Below are 5,149 nucleotides of genomic sequence, written 5' to 3' on the forward strand. Positions count from 1 at the left end.
ACTGCTGCGCACGACGCGCTGAGCACCGGGACTGTGATCCGCCGCCGGGGAGCGCCTGGCGCGGCCGGGAGCATCTGCGGCCGACTGCGCGCCCGGAGCGCTGCCTCGCGCGGGGGAGAAAGGGCGGGTTTGCAGGAAGCCGGAGGCACAAGGTGGCACAGGGGGAGGCGCGCAGAGCCGGGCGGAGAGGTTCGAAGGGCTCACAGCCCGGGAGGGGGTGGGGGAGAGGGGCTTACACGCCCCCTTTTCCAACCCGTCCAAAGTTTTCGAACCGTCCGTCCAAGAGGAAGCTGGGAGGCTGGTTTATATTTTTAGGTTAAGTCAAAGTGACTAAATGTTTCCCTCCGGGATATAGGTTTGTCACAGTGTTTGTCATTCCTGAATTCTGTGTATGATTTACGTACTAAAATAATTCCTGCACATTATTTCGTGGTAGTTGGCATCGTGGGTACCGCATGAAGCCCATGCATTATTTTCTTCGCACTTGGTCAGAATTGCATTTGTCTTCATGAATAGAAAAACCAAAAAAGACCCATAGAATGACGGACTCCGGAGAAAGTAGTCCCGGGTTAGTGTGTGCAGGGGCAGGGGAGGGTGCAACAGCTCCCCAAGGAACTAGGCGCTGGAGCCGCCTTCGGGGTGGGATTTTTGACCTCAGGGTTTCTGTCTACAGGCGCTCAGAAAACGTTTCAAGAACCGGTAAATAATGAACCACGAGCCCTAGTTCCTCAACCGCCGGCCTTTCTTGTCTTGGAACGAGCTGGGGCTCACGATGAGAAAGCCAGAGGCGGCCTTGCACTGCCCCCTCCCACCGTAGCCCTAAGGAACCCAGACGTCCCATTTCTGAAACCAGCGGGAAAACCCCGAAGGGAACACCGGACAAAATTCCCCGGCCGGTGTCAAGTATAACCTTCCTCTTCTGTCTCCATCTTCTCTTTCATTCTCTTCAAGTTGCTCCTCCACTACCACAACCGTTCCTAAGAGGGGTCGCCTCGTCCCGGGTTCCCCCACGGGCTGGTGAGGGAGTCTGCGCCGCGGCTCTTCCACCGTCTGGGGAGTAAACAGTGTCTCCGAGGGGCTTTCTGCCCAAACCCGCGAATCCCCTTCGGCAACGACTGACTCTAGAAGGGATCTTCATTCTCCCCGCAGCTGTGCGCCTGACCCGGCTGCTGAAAGCATGTACAGTGTGGCCGTTACTCGATCTGCTCGAGGGTTCGATGATCCCGGTAACTGAGCCACACTTTTGGAGGATCCTTGAAGTTCCTGAAACCTTGGTTCACTCCAGCTCTCTCTGGTAACCCAGAGTGTTTATGGAATTTAGTTATTTATGAGATAAATTAAGAGGTCTCAGTGGAGCCTGGGTAGCTCAGTCGGTAGAGCATCAGACTTTTAATCTGAGGGTCCAGGGTTCAAGTCCCTGTTCAGGCGTCAGATGTACTTTTTATTTCAGCCACACGCAGAAGACCATACATGTGGCCCAGAAGAACTCATTCTTTACAGATTTTCAGGCCTAGTCTGGCTTCATTTAATTATTCCTTCCAAGAAAGAACTAAACCAGTCCTAGACTTTGCAAGGGAATTTGGAATCGTGGGTGATAGGAAGAAAGGTAACAAGAAAAAACTCATCACCGAAGTACTATGAATTCTGCCCTTTTAAAATTCCCTCGCATATTGTGGGGGTGACTCCCTGGAAGGTGGGGTGCGATTTGATTAGATCCTACCAGAATAAAAACTGAAGGTAGTGATATCTGGGGCTCCCCAGCTCTTTCACCAGATGGTGTTATACAAGTCTTACCCACTTTGCCAAACATAATTTATCAACTAAAATCCAAACACATTCTGAGATTGTGTTAGCCATCCACTTTGTGTTTTCATTAAAAAGCTCCCCTCCTCGGGGTGCCTGGCTGGCTCTGTCAGTAGAGCACTAGATTCTGGATCTGGGGGTTATGAATTCGAGTCCCCTTTTGGGTGTAGAGATGACCTAAAAATAAAATCTTAAAAAAAAAAAAAAAGCTACTTTGTCTGGGATTTAAATATTTTGTAAAAGCTTCTTCGGTAACAAGGTTCTTTGTGTTTGTTCTCTGTCCATTACTATCGATTTTTGTAAGGTTTTAACTGGGTTTTGGACAAAAAGGTCGAGGTTTTCACCTGGTGGGTACTGTGTATGCAAAGCAAGATTACATTTACTTCATCATTGTTTCTCTCATCTCCACTATGTCATATATCCACAGGAGAACACCATGCCTATAAAGTTGTGGGGGTATCCCCCCCCACTGCCTTAAACCAGACCGCAGAAATCCTCCAGCAGACAGGGAAGCAGAAGCCTCTGTAGATGTGCCTGCCATAGAAATGTCAAATAGCTCCTCAACAGAAACAGATATTAAAAGATCAAAAGTCGGGGCGCCTGGGTGGCTCAGTGGGTTAGGCCTCTGCCTTTGGCTCAGGTCATGATCTCGCGGTCCTAAGACTCCGCATGGGGCTCTCTGCTCCACAGGGAGCCTGCTTCCCCCTTTCTCTCTGCCTGCCTCTCTGCCTATTTGTGATCTCTCTCTGTGTCAAATAAATAAATAAAATCTTAAAAAAAAATAATTTAAAAAAAAAAGATCAAAAGTCTGCTGTTGTCTAGATCGAATTCTGGCCCGCTCATAAGTCTTAATTCAGTAGGTAAAATGAGATCTCCCGGACAAGCTGAAGGAATCTACAGCTTCCACATCTCCCAAGAGTGTGGATCAATTACCTAGGGTCTCCTTGGGGCCAGAGCCCTTTCTCACTGAGCAGATCATTTAACCTCCACATTGTACATTTGCTGAACAGCGGGTTTACGCACACAATTGCATGGGAAATGAAGGAGAAAGGTTGAGCTCAAACGAGCAGGTTCTGTATAGAAGTGTTTTCACTGGAGTCCATCAGTGATTGCAGAAAGCGGGTAGGTGGGCAGAGCAGAGGGGCCCTGGGACATCATTATTCTTATGGGGCACGAAGAACAGGACATGAGGTTCCCTTATGAACTTGACAAGAGATGAGTCCAGTGACTGGAGTTCACTTAATTATTCAGGAAAATAAAAGACAGGGAGAGAGAGCTAAAGGTCAAAATTACAAGGCAGGGCATATGAGTTCATTGCCCCCTTCGGAGTTTTCCCTGCACTTTCATAATTGGGATTCCACAGGCTCTCTAGAGTCAGAAAAGAAGGGAGGTGGCACCTGCTTCAGAGGGCTTCCTCAGCTGGAAAAGACCATTGCCCTCAGAACCCACTTCTCACTTCTCAGTAGGTGTTCCCTCTGCTCATTCTCCCCTCCTTCCTTTTCTCTACCTCCCCCCAGCCCCTCTCCCTTCCCCTCTTCTCTCTTCTTTGCTTCCCTCTCTGTTACCCCTCATGTACCACCTAAAGTCTCTAAAGGCAAAGCAGAACGGAAATAAAACACGCCATCCCCACCGTGCCCTTTGGCATTCTGTGGTGACTATATGATTTGGAGGAGAAACACGAAGTTACTTTTGTTGTTATATGATGAGTAGGTAGGTAAATAATGATCTAGGCTAGATCACTGGGGGCGGGGTGTCAATGTGCTTTACAAATAGTTTAGATTTTATATTAAATACAATAAACATCTGAATATGTTAGTAACATAATCAGAATAACCAAGGACAGAGATCATGATGGAGATCACCTGGGAATTTTCAACACCTGTTGGAGGCTGGTTCCACCTCCAGACCTCCTAATTTACTTGGCATGGGATGCCACCCTCCGACAGGTATTTTAGAGGCTTCTAGGTGACTCTAATTACAGTAGCATTCTGACGTACATTGAGAGTTTTCCCAAGGGTGGTTGGTTCCTGTACCACCACCATCTCTCTGCTGGAGAAGAATGTGCATTTGACAAAACACCCAAGTAATCCTGAAACACTTAAAGTGTGAGAGATACTGGCTTACCACACCTATCTCTGCTAATGCTTCCATATTTACTCAGTTTGAAACCTATATCACAACTTCTGTAAATGTTCACCTGTGTCAGAAAAAAGCGTGAGTCTTGCAGATGGACCACAGAAAAGTGCTGGGTGTCCTTTCCGCAAAGTGCAGGACATTGTCTAATAGGCATTGGGAAATTGGTTCAAAGTGTGCACCTTTAACTGAATTTCTATTTATTAAACTATTCCAGAGTTTTGTATGGTAAAAGCTGACTTGTAGATAATTGATAGCAATGCAAATGGCATTTGTCCACAGTAATTCAAGCCAATTTTGCCCAAGAAAAAGATAATTTCAAGTATTATTGTCCTATAGACTGCTGACCAGTTTCCTATTGACTCGTTTATTAATATCTCCCCCAGAATCATGAGGTCGACCTTGTTATCCTAAACGTACAAGTGAAGGGAGAGGACTGGGGGGCACAGCCCCCTAAGACGTCACCCACTATGGAAGCGATGTCCAGTGTCCAACGTCAAACACAGATGCCCTTAATTGGAGGTACTTAGGGTTTCCGCTCCTCTTTCTTAAAATCATTTTGAGCCGTTTCATTTTCTTGGCAGCTCCACCGCAGGCAACTCTGAATGTCTTCGTGGAGACTTTTTTTTAAATCCATCTTTCCTGAAAGCGATTTTGAACGAGTGCTGCCTAGAGCTTTGACCCCAAGGACGAAGAAATCATGGAGCAGGAGAGTCTCTGCCAGGAGTTCAAGTCCCACGCCTGACACACCTGTAACGGGACAGGTGCGGGACCCCCACCCCACCCCCACCCCCAGAGGTTTCCTGTCGCTCCCGCCCCATGGCCTGCTCCGGGCTTGTCCCCGAGCCCCGCCCTGCCAGCCGCGCCCCGTGCAGCGCCCTGGGTGCTCCCCAGCACGCCCCGCCCGCATTCTCCTGTGCTTTCCCTGTCCCGGCAGGGGGCAGTTCCGCCCCGCCCGGCGACGGCCCCGGACAGCTGGCCGCAGGGAAGGACGCCCCCCACACGCCCGGACCGCCGGCACATCGCAGTTCCCCGCGCAACATCCTGTAGATTTTCTGGGGCGCAGTTTGAGTCCCCGAGGATCCCCCAGCATGCGGGAATCTGCCTTAAAATAAACAATGGAATCGGAGCAGGAGGACCTGGTTTCTGGGGAACCGTTCCCGGGGAAGTTAGTTGCCCTGAAAAAGGCGGAGACAAAAAGTGTGTCCGCTTT

General features: G+C 49.1%; 1 non-coding gene across 1 annotated transcript; it reads left to right on the top strand.

The window, feature by feature from the left end:
* The first annotated feature begins 1,355 nt into the window (after positions 1–1,355).
* Positions 1,356–1,428, top strand: TRNAK-UUU. The gene has a single exon. It is a non-coding gene; the product is annotated as a tRNA-Lys (tRNA).
* The last annotated feature ends 3,721 nt before the right edge of the window (positions 1,429–5,149 follow it).

The sequence above is a fragment of the Mustela putorius genome, unplaced genomic scaffold (assembly GCF_011764305.1).
Source record: "Mustela putorius furo isolate JIRA1106 unplaced genomic scaffold, ASM1176430v1.1 tig00000594_pilon_pilon_pilon, whole genome shotgun sequence".
Classification (NCBI taxonomy): domain Eukaryota; kingdom Metazoa; phylum Chordata; class Mammalia; order Carnivora; family Mustelidae; genus Mustela; species Mustela putorius.